We start from the raw sequence: 17,771 nt of genomic DNA on the forward strand, positions 1-17,771 counted from the left end.
TTATGGGCTAGTGTAAGACATGTCAGGGACATGCATCAACCACATTATAAGAGCCAGTGTAAGACCATGTCTGGGACATGGCATCGACATCGAGACGAGTGCTAGTGTAAGACATGTTTGGGACATGGCATCGCCATGAGATCTGAGCTAGTTTAAGACCGTGTCTGGGACATGGCACCGACACCTTACCCACGTTTGAGGCTTAATGCATATCCGATAGTGTTCTGAATGGTTCAACAGTGAGTATTATAACTTTAAGTTAATGAGCATGGTATAACCATATTGTGAGTGGTACAGGTACCTATTCGAAATGTATGAGGTATAAGCTCGATATATGCTATGAGATTTATATGGATAGTGATGAGTAAGTTATGCTTGCGCCTACTTTTGTGTTATGAGCATGTTAATGAGTGGTAAATTTATTGTTGTATATTTATTTATATGCAACTTGCTAAGCTTTATGCTTACTCCCTCTCCTTTCCTTTTTCTTATAGTGCCAGCTATCTATCTAAAGGATCAATGGAAGTCAGGGATATCGATCACACTATCAATCGAAGCATTCGGTATAGTTTGGTTTATATTTTTGAATATGGCATGTATAGGGAACTAGACTTATGTTTTGTGTGAATACTAACTTGGCCAAATGTGTTAGCTTGGGATAAATCACTCATTTTGTATTAAGCCTCAAATGATCGCTAGTGTTCATTTTATTTGTATGGATTGTTGTCTATTGTGGATGATTTGGTTGCTTGAGATAGTCTTATATTGGATTTGGTGGTTATTGTGTAGGTTGTGTAAGTAAAGGCGGCAAAGAGGCTTGGTAAATAGCCTTATATTGTCCACACGACCAGCCCCATGGGTGTGTTGTCCAGCCGTGTGTCCGCTGTACGTAAAAATTTCAAGTCAGTATGCATGGTAGTAAACACACGGGTAGAGACACGGTTGTGTGTCTCAGCCGTGTGAGGGACACGGCCTAGTGCACGGGCATGTGCCTTGGCCGTGTGACATTTTGGATATGCTAACGTTAGAAACAAAATGTCCATGTTTTTGCACACGGGTAAGGACACGGGCGTGTCATGGCTATGTGAAGGACAGGGCCAGGGACACGAGTATGTGCCAAGCCGTGTGAAAAACCCTGTAGGTGTGTATTTAGAATTAATTCCATACGGGTGAAGGACACGTGCGTGTCCTTGTATTGCTTAGGCCGTGTGAGCCACACGAGCCATCAACACGACCATGCTGAAAAGGCACACGGGCGTGTTGCCCTTCTGCATGGGCATGTGCCCTGCTTCAAAGTCAAATTTTCTATAGTCGATTTAAGAACTCGGGTTGATCCTGAATATTTTTCGATGGTCGATTTGGGGCTTATAGGCCCATAATAAGAAGTTTAAAGTAGAAATTGAAAAAGTTCTAAAATGGACCAAGTCTTGGCGACTTGAGGAACATTTGTGTGCATGAGACCAAGTTAGGTAATGCCTCGTATTTTGCTTTGGTGTGAGTTACGAGTATGGGGTGTTACATTTAGTGGTATCTGAGCTATGATTTAGTCTGTTCTAGGACTAACCAAGCGAGAGTACGGGTCTAGCTATACATTCCATAACGGTATATTGATAGTGTGACGACTTCTGATGATTATTAATTGTGTTTTCTATATAGTAAATGGATCTTGATAGAGCCACGAAGGATGACATGGAGAGTAACGCGCTGGCTCCCACTGAGGGGGCCGTGCTAGTTGAGAGTGAGCCCGTGACTATGGGCAAATACGGAGGGGCTAGAGAATCCTATCTCTGAATGATGGACGCTTGGTACACGGAGTTCGTTTGTGCCAATTCGAACTCTCTACCTCCCTCATCTCCTTCGATTCCTTAATATGCCCTGGTAGCTCCGCAAGGTGTGGACGTGTTTAGGAAAGAAAACCTCTGGTAGACAAGATTCGAAAATAAAGGGCCAAGGAATTCTGGGCTAACATAGATGATGACCGCGAGAAAGCAGAGTTTTCTTTAGAAAATACCATCAGAGTGTTTGATGAGCTGTCGTGCACGCTTGAGGAGTGCGTGAAGTGTGTAGTACTGCTCTTACGAGATTTAGCCTACCAGTGGTGGAGCACTCTCGTGTCTATGGTACCGATAGAGAGAGTAACTTAAGAATTCTTCTAGGAAGAGTTCCGAAAGAAGTATATTAGTCAGAGGTTTATAAACCAAAAGAGGAAGGAATTTCTAAAGTTAAAATAAGGCCATATGATGGTAGCAGAATATGAACGTGAGTTTGTAAGGATTAGCAAGTATGTGCGGGAGTGCGTATCTACAGAAGCCACCATGTGTAAGAGGTTTGAGGACAGCCTCAATGAAGATATCCAAGTGTTTGTTGGTATCGTAGAGCTGCGGGAATTTGTAGCACTTGTTGAAAGAGCCTGCAAGGCAGAAGAGCTGATTAAAGAAATGAGGAAAGCGGCTTTTGAGTCACAGGATATAAAGAAAAGATAGATGGGTAAGTCATATCAGTCCTCATAAAAAAGATCAAGAGAGTTCACAACCCGATCAAATGCTTCGGTAGGGTTCTCGAATAGAAACAAAAACAAACAGAACATGGCATCTAGAGCCCAGACCGTTTCTGTAGCGAGTGTTGGTAGTGCTCGGCCAAATAGGCCTGAATGTTCACAATGTGGTAGGCGTCATTTTGGCAAGTGCCAAGGGAATGAAAAGGATTGTTTCAAATGTGGATCATTAGAACATTTCATCCGTGACGGTCTTGAAATGGAAGAGAGAAAAAAAACAAGAAGCGAAGGCAAGTAGTGCTCCTTCGAGGGGTAGACCACAAAAGAGCTTTAGAAGTGGGGCTACTAGTAGGGGTACGCCCAGAGATACTGTAGTGAGGTCCGAGGGCAGAGTGCCTGTAAGGACTTACGCTATTCGTGCCCGTGAAGAGGCAGTGTCTCCTGACTTGGTTACGGGTACCTTTTCTATCTATGATATAGTTGTCGTTGCTTTAATTGATCCGGGGTCTACCCACTCTTAAATTTGCATGGATTTGATATCTAGTATGAACATGAAAGTAGAGTCCACTAAGTTTGTGATAAAAGTGTCCAACCCTTTAGGCAGACATGTACTAGTGGATCAAGTGTGTCGAAATTGTCCCTTGACAATTAGGGGTCATAGTTTTCCGGCCAACCTGATGTTGTTGCCGTTTAATAAATTTGATGTAATCCTTGGGATGGATTGGTTGACTTCTCATAGTGTTGTAGTGGATTGTGGCAGAAAAGTTACCGAACTGAAATGTGAAGACGGGAATACCCTTTGGGTTGGACCAAATGAATTGGATAATTTGCCTGTAATGATATCGTCTTTGACTGCTAAGAAATATTTGAGAAAAGGATATGAGGTTTACCTAGTTTTTGTGCTTAATACTCAAGTATCTGAATTGAAGATAGAATCAGTACCAGTGGTTTGTGAGGTTACAGATGTGTTTTTAGAAGAATTACCCGAATTACCTCCGGTGAGGGAAGTTGAATTTGGAATCGAGTTGGTCCCCGATACGACACCCATCTCAATTGCTTCGTATAGGATGGTTCTTACATAATTGAAAGAATTGAAGGCTTAGTTGCAAGAATTAACGGATAAGGGCTTTCCGAGACTGAGTTTTTCACCGTGGGGTGCTCGAGTACTTTTTGTGAAAAAGAAAGATGGGTCGATGAGGTTATGTATCGATTATAGACAACTCAATAAAGTAGTAGTGAAGAATAAGTATCCTTTGCCAAGGATCGATGACCTATTTGATTAGTTAAAGGGAGCCACTGTATCTTCCAAGATTGAGTTGAGGTCCAGATACTACCAGTTAAGAGTGAAAGAGCAAGATGTACCGAAGACTGTGTTTCGGACGAGATACGGGCATTATTAGTTCCTCGTCATGCCCTTTGGTTTGACTAATACCCCGACAGTGTTTATGGACTTGATGAACCGTATTTTTTGGCTGTATTTGGATAAGTTCATAGTGCTCTTTATTGACGACATACTGATTTACTCACGTGATGAAGGTGAGCACGCAGAGCATTTGAGAACAGTTCTACAAACTTTGAGAGATAAGCAGATTTACGCTAAGTTCAGTAAGAGTGAATTTTGGCTTAAAGAGGTCAGATTTCTAGGGCACATTGTGTTGGGTGACACGATCAGAGTTGACCCAAGCAAGATTTTGGCTATTTTTGAGTGGAAACCATCGAGGAATGTAACTGAGGTTCGAAGCTTTTTGGGTTTGGCCGAATATTATAGACGATTTGTAAATGGATTCTTTATGATAGCTATGCCGATGACAAGGCTACTACAACAGGATGTCAAGTTTGAATGGACAGAAAAGTGCCAATAGAGTTTCGAGAAATTAAAGGTTTTGTTGACCGAAGCCGCAGTGTTAGTGCAACCGGAATTGGGCAAGGAGTTAGTGATTTATAGCGACGCCTCCTTGAATGGTTTAGGGTACGTGCTTATGCAAGAGGGTAAGGTCATAGCTTACATTTCGAGACAATTAAAACCACTTGAGAAAAATTACCCAATGCATGATTTAGAGTTGGTGGCCATCGTATTAGCATTGAAAATTTGGAGACACCATCTGTATAGTGAGAAGTGTCGGGTGTTCACCGATCACAAGAGCCTTATGTACTTGATGACTCAAACAAAGTTGAACCTAAGGAAACAACGATGGTTAGAGCTAATAAAGGATTATGAGTTGATTATCGACTACCACCCGAGAAAGGCGAATGTGGTTGCTGATGCATTGAGTAGAAAATCGTTATTTGCATTGAGAGCAATGAATGCCAATTTGGCCTTGTCCGAAGATGGTTCAGTTCTAGCAGAGTTGAGAGCTAGACAGATATTTCTGCAAGAGATTCGGGAAGCTCAGAATAACGACAGTGATTTGCAAGCCAAGAGAACTCAGTGTGAGTCGAGTGTCGAGTCAGATTTTCGTATTGGTACTGATGGATGTATAATGTTTAAAGATAGAGTTTGTGTAACCAAGGACAACGAGCTTATTCGGAGGATTCTACAAGAAATGCATAGTGGTTGTTTTTTCGTCCACCCGGGTAGTGTGAAAATGTAGAACGACCTTAAGAAAATGTACTTGTGGTCGGGAATGAAAAGGGACATTTCAGAGTTTATTTCTATGTGTCTAGTGTGTCAGCAAGTGAAGGATGAACACCAGGTACCTTCGGGTCTACTTCAGCCCATGGTCTCGAGTGGAAGTGGGATTGGATTACTATGGATTTTGTGACGGGTTTGCCGATAACCCCAAGGAAAAATGATGCTGTTTGGGTAGTAGTGTATAGGCTAACAAAGTCGACACATTTTATACCAATGCGTACCGACTACTCCCTTGAAACATTGGTTGACTTATACATATCAGAGATCGTGAGGCTTCATGGAGTGCCATTATCGATTATTTCGGATCAGACTCGAGATTTACCTCGAGGTTTTGGAAAAAGTTACAAGAACCATTGGGAACAAAGTTGAGTTTTAGCACAGCATTTCACCCACAAACTGATGGCTAGTAGGAAAGAGTGATTCTAATTTTAGAAGACATGTTGCGGTGTTGTGTTCTTGAATTTCAAGGTAGTTGGGAAAGGTACTTGCCATTGGTTGAATTCGCCTACAACAACAGTTATCAGACAAGTCTGAAAATGGCGCCTTATGAGGATTTGTATGGGCGAAAGTGTTCGAGCGCCCTTATATTGGATCGACCTCAGAGAGGGTCAGATTCACGGGGTAGAATTAAGCAAAAAGACTGAAGAGAAAGTTAAAGTGATTCATGACTGCTTGAAGGCCGCCTCGGATAGATAAAAATCCTACTTGGATTTAAAATGAAAGGAAACTGAGTTTTAAGACGGCGATAAGGTATTTTTGAAAGTACCCCTGTGGAGGAAAGTCCTCAGATTTGGTAGAAGAGGCAAGTTGAGTCCTCGTTTCATAGGACCTTATGAGGTTATTGAGAGAATAGGACCGGCTACCTATCGATTGGATTTGCCACAAGAGTTGGAGAAGATTTACAACGTATTTCATGTATCCATGCTACGTCAGTATAGATCAGGCCCTTCGCATGTGATTGCGCAAACTTGAAATTCTTCCGGACATGACTTATGGTGAAGAGTTGGTCAAGATTTTGGCTCAGGAAGTCAAACAATTGAGAAATAAGAGTATTGTACTTGTGAAAGTTTTGTGGCATAGACATGGAGTCAAGGAAGCCCATGGGAACCCGAGGAGACTATGAGAGATCAGTACCCAAATTTATTTGCCGGTAAGATTTTCGGGGACGAAAATCCCTAAGGAGGGAGAATTGTAACAGCCCAAATTCGGAGCTAGTCAGAATAGTGTCTCAGGACCATAAATCTAGATTTTAATAAATTATTTTATTATGAAATTGATGTTATGGAATGTTTATAAGAGTTCATGAAAAATTTGATGGATTAATTTTAGTGTTTATGAGCCCAATTGTGAAAAAGGACTAAATCGCATAAAGTGCAAAAGTCTTGAATTGATAGCTAAAGGTGTTAAATAGTTTGAGAACCAAATTTAGGGGTCTTTAAAACCAAATAGACCATTGGAAGAAGGCATAGCCGACCATAAAGTCAAAGAGGAGACAAAATTTGTCAAAATTAGGTGAGTTGGTGACCAATTTTGACTAGATTAAAAATAAAATAAAGGGAAATGATATCATTTTTTTTCCACCTTCTTCTCCACCAAATTTTTAGAAAATTAAGGGTTTGAAAGCTTGAAAAATTTCAGCAACTCATTCCTCCTTCAAGTAAGTGATTTTTATGGCTTTTCTTGAATATTTTTTTTACTTTTGAGACCCTTGAAGCATAAGCTTTCTAATGAGGGTATTATTTTGCAAAATGATTAAGAGTCTAGGGTTTTGCCATGAAAGGATTTGTGATGTTTTCTGAGTTTTTATGGAAGAAAACGAGTCTTGGGTGTCTTATAAACAACTTTTGTGAAAAGTGTTAGCATGAAAACACCTAAAAGGACTACATTGCATAAGTTGTAAAATAGATGTTAAATGTGTGACATAGTGGGAATTTAGATTTGCTATAAGAGCTAAAAGGGTTTGGCTAGACTTAAGATGTGAAGAAATTTGATAAAAATCAATTTCAGTCTTAGGGGTAAAATGGTCATTTTGTAAGAGTCTAGGGGCAAATTGGTCTTTTTTCCCAATTAAGAATTTTAGAGTTCCTAGATTTATAAAGTGACTAAATAAGTGCATTTTTCTATTATAGATCAAGAAATATCGAATCCGAACCTAGACCGGGGAAAAGCCAATCAAATCGACAAAATTGGCTAGTCACCACATTTTGTAATCTAAGGTAAGTTGTATGTAAATAATACAACTACATTAGTAATGTATACGTGTTGAATTGTATTTGAATTAATATAGCATGAGTTTCATGATTTTGAAATTGAGAAAGTATGATGATAATAGAGATAGTAGAGTTCCCGTTCGAACCTAGGAAATATATCGTATATTCATGCCATGACATATGGGTTATTGTGGGCTAGTGTAAGACATGTCAGGGACATGCATCAATCGCATTATGAGAGCCAGTGTAAGACCATGTTTGGGACATGGCATCGGCATCAAGACGAGTGCTAGTGTAAGACATGTTTGGGACATGCATTGGCCTTGAGACTTAAGCCAGTGTAAGACATGTCTGGGACATGCATCGGCTACGAGATGATAGTCAGTGTAAGACCATGTCTGGGACATGGCATTGACATGAGATATGAGCTAGTGTAAGACAGTGTCTGGGACACGGCATCAGCATTTTACCCACGTTTGAGGCTTAATGCATATCCGGTAGTGTTCTGAATGGTTTAACGGTGAGTATTATGACTTTAAGTTAATGAACATGGTATAACCGTGTTGTGAGTGGTACAGGTAACTATTTGAAATGTATGAGATATAAGCTCAATACATGCTATGAGATTTATATGGATAGTGATGAGTAAGTTATGCTTGCGCCTACTTTTGTGTTATGAGCATGTTAATGAATGGTAAATTTGTTGTTGTATATTTATTTATATGCAACTTACTAAGCTTTATGCTTACTCCCTCTCCTTTCCTTTTTCTTATAGTGCCGACTATCTATATCAAGGATCAGCGAAAGTCAAAGATATCGATCACACTATTAATCGAAGCATTTGGTATAGTTTGATTTATATTTTTGAATATGGCATGTATAGGGAACTAGACTTATGTTTTGTGTTAATATTAACTTGGCCAAATGTGTTGGCTTGGGATAAATCCCTCATTTTGTGTTAAGCCTCAAATGATGGCTAGTGTTCATTTTTATTTGTATGGATTGTTGTCTATTGTGGATGATTTGGTTGCTTGGGATAGTCTTATATTGGATTTGGTTGTAATTGTGCAGGTTGTGTAAGTAAGGGTGGCAAAGAGGCTTGGTAAATAGCCTTATATTGTCCACACGGCCAGCCCCATGGGCATGTTGTCCAGCCGTGTGTCCCTTGCACGTAAAAATTTCAAGTCAGTATGCGTGCTAGTAAACACAGAGGCAGAGACACGGCTGTGTGTCTCAACCGTGTGAGGGACACGGCCTAGCACACGGGCGTGTGCCTTGGCCGTGTGACATTTTGGATATGCTGACGTTAGAAACATAATTTCCATGTTTTTGCACACGGGCTAGGACACGGGCATGTCATGGCTGTGTAAAAGACACGGGCCAGGGACATGAGCGTGTGCTAGGCTGTGTGAAAACCCTTGTAGGTGTGTATTTAGAATTAATTCCATACGGGTGAAGGACACGGGCATGTCCTTGTATTGCTTAGGCCGTGTGAGCCACACGGGCCATCAACACAACGATGTTGAAAAGGCACACGGGCGTGTTGCCCTTCTACACAAGCGTGTTGCTCTTTTACACGGTGAGTGCCCTGTTTCAAAGTCAAATTTTCTATATTTAGTTTAAGAACCTGGGTTGATCCCGAATAGGTTTCAATGGTCGATTTGGGGCTTATAGGCCCATAATAAGAAGTTTAAAATAGAAATTGAAAAAGTTCTAAAATGGACCAAGTCTTGGCGACTTGAGGAACGTTTATGTGCACGAGACCGAGTTAGGTAATGGCTCGTATTCTGCTCCGGTGTGAGTTACGAGTATAGGGTGTTACACTTTTGGTCGTTCAACTTTCTCATATTTACTTTTCAATCCTTTAACTTTTGAATATTTACACTTTCACCTCAAAACTTTTCACATCTTTACAATTTAATTAATACTTTGAATTTATTTCTCTTAATACCCAATTCTTTTCAATTTCTCCTGGTATCCAATTGCTTTCTTTACTAACACTAATAGTTCTTATTTGGTTTCCTTTGAAAATTATAACACATGTCAACTTGTACTTGCACTAATCCTGACTCAGGGGTTTTAGAGATGTTACATGAGTCACGAATATGAAGGCTGTGGCTTGTTGTTGTGATTTCAATAGGGGAAAGTTGTGACTCTGAAGACAAATTCTTAATGTCGTGACTCTAATAGGTTGATGTTGCAACTATAAAGACAATTTCCCATCAAATTTTATATCAATCTCCACAAACTACTAAGTACCAATTCAAAATGGTCAAAGTGTGCACACAAAAAAAAACTCAACATATTAGGCATTAATTCAAATGCCAAACCACTATACTTTGACATATCAAGCATCTATCAATACATGATCACAAGTACGAAACACCTTTATTTACTTAGGAAGCAAGAAACAACTCAATCATAAATATAACATGGCTAATTAGGCAAGTAAACATTAACTTACTAGATGAATACATATACTTATCATCAAACACATATGGTCATGCTCAAAATATAAACATTTTCTGTCATATGTACCAGATTGACAACTCCAACCTAAAGACCAACTGAAGACCTTAGGTACATGCCACATTCTATTAATAGAATAAAACTATACAAAATAGAATAAAACTATACAAACTTGCTACATTAAGAGTTGATTTTGGATGCTATCGATCATTTTGAGACTTCAGGATCTACGATACTTGTGCATGGAAATAAAACAACTATACGCTGAGTAATAGGGTGAGGGATATCATGATACCGCTGCCTGATGGGTGAAAAAACTTTAGGGGCAATTTTATGTCCAACAAGCTTAAATCTATTTTTCACTTAAGGGAAAAATGGTCAATGTTAGGTCAATGTTAGTAGGCTACAAAAACCATTTTATAAGCAATATTCGAACCTCTTTTCTGGTGAGATTTTTGGTGACAAAAATTCCTTTAGGGGGAGAGTTGTAACAACCCGTTTTTAGTGAAATCGAAATAGTGACCACAAATTTGAGGTCAAAAATTTTATTTTATTATTATTTTATGGTATATAGCATGATAGAAATACCTTATGAAAATTTCATTAAGAAATTTTACAGTTTACATGTTCAACTTGATAAAAAGGACTAAATCGCATAAAGTGCAAAAGTTGAGTTCTAATTGCTTAAGGTATTAAATAGCTATAGAACATTAATGTGGAGGTCTTTATATGGTAATTAGCCCAATAGTATGTTAGTGGATGATAATGGCTTGGCAATTTTGTAATTTGAATTAATTTTAAAGGTTAATTAAGTAATTAATTAATAAATGATAAGTTAAAATAAAATAAAATTTGCTATCATCTTTCTCCATCTTCTTCCACCAATTTTCTAGAGGAAAGGAAACCATTTTCATCCTTAACATTCGACCATATTTAATCCTTCAATTAGATCCAGTTAGACCTCATACGGAGTTAGATCGGGGCAAAGAGAAAATCTCGGATTAGTTGCCTCCGTATCTGTAACAGCCCGCTTTTAGTCAAATAAGAATAGTGGCTTCGGGACCACAAATTCGAGGTTGAAATAATTATTTTATTATTATTTTAATGTCTACAGCATGATAGTATGTTTGGGTGAAATTTTCATTAAGCAATTTTATTGTTTGAATGTTTAATTCGATAAAAAGGACTATATCCCGTAAAGTGAAAAAGTGATGTTATATTAGCTAAAGGCATTAAATGACTATAAAATTAAATAGTTAAGAGATTTATGTTGCAATCAATCCATTTTTTTATGAGTGGACAAGTATGGCCATTAATTAGGTGATTTAATGTTTTATTATTAAAGATAAATTTGTAATTTAGTTATTAAGGATTAAATAAATAAAACAAACAAAATTTTAATGCTTCCATCTTCTTCATTGCCGAAATTGAAGAGAAGAAAAGCCATATTTTTAGGGTTAAAGCTTCGGTCACTTGCTAGCTTAATTGTAAGTTCATTTTTGTCCCGTTTTTAATGATTTCTATATTTTTGAGATCATTGTAGCTTAGTCTAGCTGGCCCAGGGACTATTTTACAAAACTGTTAAAGGTTTAGGGTTTTGGCATTAATGAATGTTGATATGTTTTAATGTTTATGTAACAACCCGATTTTGGGTCTAGTCAGAACAGTGGTTTCAAGACCACTAATCCAAGGTAAAAAAAAGTATTTTATTATTATTTTAAGATTATAACATGTTTATATTAGTGCATAAAAATTTTGGTGAAGAAATTTTAGCGTTTATGAGCTTAATTACGAAAAAGGACTAAATCGCATAAAGTGAAAAAGTCCTATTTTGATAGCTAAGGGTGTCAAATAGTTAGAGAACCTAAATTGGAGGCTTTTAAAGGGCAATTAGATGCTGGAATGCAGGTGCCCCCAAGGCATAGCGGAAAAATAAAATTCTAGCAATCCAACCATGGATCCATGTGCGAGGAACGAATCGGGAAAACCGAAATAATGAGAATGGTTTCGAAATTACCAAAACTTCAATTTGAGTAGACAGCGATGCCTCAGTAACGAGAATTTCGAAACACTATCGAACCAAGTGGCAACTTTTCAGATGCCGATCTCTACGTAGTCCACCTAGTTGACAATGAATGGAAGAAGTCCCCAAAACAGTTTTAGAGATTTCTTTGTTTTGACGGCTGCTAGACCACTCAAAAAAAAAACTAGGTTTTCTTTTTAGGGTTATTATCTATATATATAACTCCCCTTTTAAATTTAGTATATTTATATCGAATATTTTAAAATAAATAAATATATTGATGTTTTAACCGAAAATTATAATTACATTAATGATAACAAAGATTTTGGTAAACTATATTTATTTAAATTTATATACGAACTAACTTCATATATTAATAGAATTATGTTCTCATTATGTGTACAACATTCTTGTACATATAATATGTTCTATATTTGATTGCCTAATTAAATTAATTCTGTAATTAATTTAATTCATGTGACAACAAAAAATAATACCAACTATGTTTTATTCTGGTCATCTCAACCATATGGTGTGACCCTGTAGGCTTTTGTAACGTTAGCAGTAATACTAGAACTATTCTAATGTTACATACAATGAGTGGCATCTAGCAATGCATCATTGCTACCTAAGTTACAAGAAGTCATGATTCGACATAACCTTTTGTGATTTATCTTTCATGTATTAATCCTTAAGTCCTTTATCTCTGGAATGAACACAAGTCATGGAATAGTCACCCTTGCATAGTCCATCCATGTTTCTTGATATCTTGAGTAGACTATGATATACAAATAAGTATGACATCTCATATCAACTTATTTGATCATGGCCATGCATTTCTAGTCTCACTCAATCAAGTGGCCTAAGATATTACTCCCATTATGTAGGAGGGACCTATTCTATATTGATCAACCATATCCCTCTACATAGATTGTGGTCTATCCAACATCAGCCTTTATAGAACAACCAATTATGGTTTACATTTGACAGTATCAAAATATACAACTCATTATGTTGGGATAATGATTATCTCAAGTCTGTGGATCATATACATATTAATAACTATGAGTAATGTTGTGACAATTACATAATAATCCAAGAAACATACTCATAGCGGGTCAGTCCAATATGTTGTTCTCTAACACACATATTCATGCATTGATTTTGATGCTCCATATCAATGACAACTCTTTATCATCAATCAACTATATGTTAGTCTCAATGCATTATTGTTATCCTAGTCAACAATAATACTTGACTAAGGATCTTTTAAGAACAATCATATTATTCTCAGGACATTATTATAAAATAGTTTATTTATACACACAGAAAGTGTAACACCCCAAACTCGGCCCAGACGTTATGGCCGAATCTGATGTGCCACATTGAAGTTAAAAACCCATGTTTCGTTTTAGTGCTTTAAAAATTGACTTTTGTTAAGCTAACAAAGTGAATGGGAGCTGGGCACCAGGTAGGAATCCGTAACAGAGGAGGTGAGCCATGAAGGTTGTTTAAGTACCAAGCTCTTTGATTGGATCCAATCCTAGACATGCCCACAACCATAGCCACACTTTGTTATATCGAGTTTAAGTTTGTTTAAGTGGACGTCTTTGATAAATCGATTAATCGTGGTGTTGTGATATTTTGAAATCAAATATTGTTTGAAATCACGTCCTAAGTCTAGCCCCTTTTGAATAATTATCAACCAATTTTAAAGTTATTAAAATAAAATAATCCCGAAAAGAAATAAAAGAAAAGTTAAAAATGGCCTTATTACAACCCAAAAATAAATAATAAAGGAAAATTAATGAAAACCAACGCTTATTTAAAAGCCCAAAGACGATCACCGTGGCTACTCTGAATCCCCTCCGGCCAAGTCCCCACATCTAAGCTCACCTGCAAGATTAAGGAAAGGGGGGTGAGTTTGGAAACTCAGTTTGCAACAAGCCCCTTTTAGAGCCCAAAACAATAACAGCCTGTTGGGCCTAAGCCCAAATCCAATCTCAACATGTACTGGGCCGTAGCCCTTTTCATATTTCATTTTTCATAACACTGGGCCGAAGCCTTTACTGTAAACGGTATGGCCCATAGGCCCATTTCAATATCACATATAATGTCAATGAAATAATGCAAGCCCAATTGGGGAGACTACTCAACCCACCATCCGCTACTCTCCACCCGTACCAAGCAACACACCATGTGGGGATTAACTCGACCCACCCCGCCATAACTCTCCACTGCCAGCTTAGCTGCTTTATCATATAACTGGAGGCCTAGCCTCTTTTAATAACTAGGGTAAAAGTCCTTTTTATAACTGGGACATAAGCCCTTTAATAACTGGGGCGTAAGCCCTTTGATAACTGGGGCATAAGCCCTTTAATAACTGGGGCATAAGCCCTTTTTCACTTCCTCCATTCATATAAAAACCCAACCTAATGCATTTATGATTACATCATGTGCATATCATACATATCATGTGCATATCATACATGTCATGTGCATATCATACATACCATGTTTATCAAAATCCCATGTATTAAAATCATACATAAACCCTAGGGGTATAATGGTCATTTTTACCTAGGGGCAAAACTGTTATTTTCATGTTATAAGGGTAATATTATAATTTTACCAAAAATTAGGGTTTCCATGTTCATTAACGGTTACTAACAATTCATGGGTGCAAACAGTGATTCTGGCCCATTTTTTAGCGAAATCGAGTTATTGGGCCTAAAATCCCTAATGGCCCTACTTAGCCGATTTTGTCATCTAGGCCTATTCAGCCTATATTCCATAACGGTTTTATCAGTCTCTATGCGCAATTTAACAAGTTTCCATATTCTACCAATTTTACTCAAATGGGCCCGAATGCCCATTGGGCCCTGTTTTAGCCCCTCGAGGCCCAACTTACCGTGAATGCCAAAAATCACGCTCTTACCTTTTCCAACCTTCCCGATCATCATCTCAATGAATCTAACTGACTAATGAGCGTTCGCTTGCTCACAAGTCCTCGAAATGCCAGAGTTTTGGCATTTCGGCTTTTCGATATTTATCGCTTGAAGCTATGAAAAAGGGTTCGTTACACACCTGTTTGCGATATTCCTCGTCGAGATCTCCTATGTGATTTCTCCTATAATCAACCGTTAATAGATTAGACCATGTTAATATTAAACCAAATCGAAAACTACCTATTATTATCACTTACACATTCGGCCACCATCCACAATGGCCCTTGGGTTCATACCTTTGCCGAAGTTGATGACTAGATTTAGTCACTCCGATGATCCAAGCTTTTCACACACTCCTCGATCGGTAGCCTTTAATCCTCACTAGCACCAACAAACCAAATAACACCAAAAACCCTTTTAGACTTAGTCGACAGAGGGGTTTTCAGCTTTTCTTAAACCACAAGATACAAATGGAAAGAAGGTTCGAATACTTACCAAGAGATCTACTCGTTGAAGAACGTTCCAAATACCTTCCTACCCCATATCCGTTGTGAATCCAACTTAAACGTGCGTAGAAAATAGATCTAAATATTAATTCCCGAATCACTAAAATATGAAGCTTTCGGCTTTTCAGCAAATATTAATCTAAGCTATTACGAGGGTTAGTACACACCTATTACGGGTTGAAGTTGAAACGTTTCCAAAATCAATCGCCTACGATAACCACCACCTGTCACTTAAACTTAACTAATCCAATATCAATATATGTAAATCCTAAGCACATCAGTCATACGGAACATAAGGGCATATTCGTCATTTTACCATACAGGGGTATTACGGTCATTTTACCCTACAGGCGCTTTACAGTCACTTTACCCTAATAGGGGCATTTTAGTCATTTCATCCTACAAGGGTGTTTTGGTAAATCAACAAACCAAAGGTATTTCAGTAATTTTGTAAACCAATGGTATTTCTATAATTTTTAGAAAGTCAAGGGTATTTTTGTAACTTTGTAAATCAGGGGTATTTTGGTAATTTTACAAATTGAGGGTATTTCGGTAATTTCACAAACCAAGGATATTTTGGTAATTTTACAAACTAGGGGTATTTTGGTAATTTTACAAACCAAGGGTATTTTAGTAATTTTGTAAATTCAGGGTAAAATAGTAATTCTGTAAATCAAGGGTAAAATAGTAATTCTATAAATCGACGGTAAAATGATAATTCTGTAAATCGAGGGTAAAACGGTAATTCTATAAGTCGAGGGTAAAACAGGGGTAAAATGGTAATTATGTAAATCGGGGGTAAAATGGTAATTCTGTAAATCGGGGGTACTTTGGTAATTTTACAAGTCGAAGGTATTTCAGTAATTTTACAAATCGAGGGTATTTCAGTATTTTTACAAACTAAGCGTATTTCAGTAATTTTAGTAAACTAAAGTATTCTAAACAGGGATAACAATACGAATGGGCCTAAAGCCTATTCTCAGCCCAAATGGGCCCACACGCTCGTGTGGCCCTTTTAGCCCAAATCTAGCCACAAATATTAGATTCACCTAGTGTAGCCCAATATTTACTACACAATCAAACAACTTATCCAATTGGGCCCGTAGGCCCACATACCCCTTTCGGCCCATCGGGGCCCGAAGTAGCCATCCTACAGCTAGAGTAGTAAGAAATACACACCTGATAGGAGACTGGAGTTAATCCACGCTCCGAGCACTCTTAGCCGACGCCCAACCCAAACGAGCACGCCATACAGCGAAAGGGATCAGCCAAGAAAGGTACATTTACTCTCCTCATGGTTCCCCCTATTTAAAGCCAGCTTCACAACCACTCTTATATTAGCTTCCTGATGTGGGATCCCTCCAACATTAGAGTTTAAATTCAACACCAACTCTTGCCGCCCCCTGTTAGCAAAATAAATGCTCTTTGCTTGCCATGGGATTCGAACCTATGCCTCCCCTTAAATGCTCCACACGCTACTTGCCACTAAGCCACAAGGCTTTTTGTGTCATATTTTATCCCCAATTAATTATAAGGTCTAAAGGCCAAAGTCCAGGTTCCTTTTAAAAAACCCAAAATAAATTGCAAGAGCCAAGGCTTGAACCCAGGCTCCCATACAACCTTAATGACGCCACAACCACTAGACTACAAGCTTCCTTGTGTCATTTATTTAACACAATAATTTAAAAACCCTCATCCAAGAATCCAGGTTTTTTCACTTAATACCAAAATTTTTGCTAAAGCCCAAGTTTGAATCCAAGATTTCTCCAACACTTCTCAAAGTCATTAACCACTAAAGCAAACATTTAATTGTTTCATTTCATTGCACAATTAAATACCTATATACAACCTCCTTACGGACCCCCATTCAAGGCCCAATACTTCTAGGCCCAAATTCGGGGTGTTACAGAAAGAAAAATTGAAATAATAATGGAAACGCCTTATATTAAAACATGATAAATCAAGTATGTTATTACAACCATCTCATGATTGATCTTTGGACATACTCTTACATTAGACCCTTTAGAATAGCATGACCGGCCATAGGGACAAGGAAATAGAAAAGTCAAAGAAATTAGGTGGGTTGGAGACTTAAGTGAATAAATAAAATAAAAATTTACCTTCATCTTCTTTACTTTTTGTTTATTCCCACTGAAATATCAGCCATTAGAGGGGCTTGGGAAGCTTGAAAGTTTCAGCAACTTATCCCTCTCTCAAGTAATTGATTTTGATAGTTTTCTTGATGATTTTCACATTTTTGGACCCTTTAAAGCATGAGCTTTCAAATGAGGGGACCAGTTTGCAAAATGGTTGAAAGTATAGGGTTTTACCATGAGAGTGTTCATGTAGTTTTCAGAAATTTTATAAGGAATATGAGTATTAGATGTGTAATAAACAACTTTTGTAAAGAAGTATTCGCGAAAACCCTAACTAAGGACTATTTTGCATAAGTTGTATAATAAGTGATAAATGTGTGAAATAGTGGAAAT

The 17,771-nt window shown here is 37.8% G+C and overlaps 1 long non-coding RNA gene across 1 annotated transcript; it reads right to left on the minus strand.

The window, feature by feature from the left end:
• Positions 1-13,580: 13,580 nt before the first annotated feature.
• On the minus strand, positions 13,581-15,131 carry LOC121212703 (uncharacterized). Its single transcript, XR_005908008.1, has 3 exons — positions 15,073-15,131; positions 14,916-14,958; positions 13,581-13,724 (listed from the first exon to the last, which is right to left on the minus strand). It is a non-coding gene; the product is annotated as an uncharacterized lncRNA (long non-coding RNA).
• Between the last annotated feature and the right edge of the window lie 2,640 nt (positions 15,132-17,771).

Source organism: Gossypium hirsutum, chromosome A02 (genome assembly GCF_007990345.1).
Source record: "Gossypium hirsutum isolate 1008001.06 chromosome A02, Gossypium_hirsutum_v2.1, whole genome shotgun sequence".
Taxonomy (NCBI): Eukaryota; Viridiplantae; Streptophyta; class Magnoliopsida; order Malvales; family Malvaceae; genus Gossypium; species Gossypium hirsutum.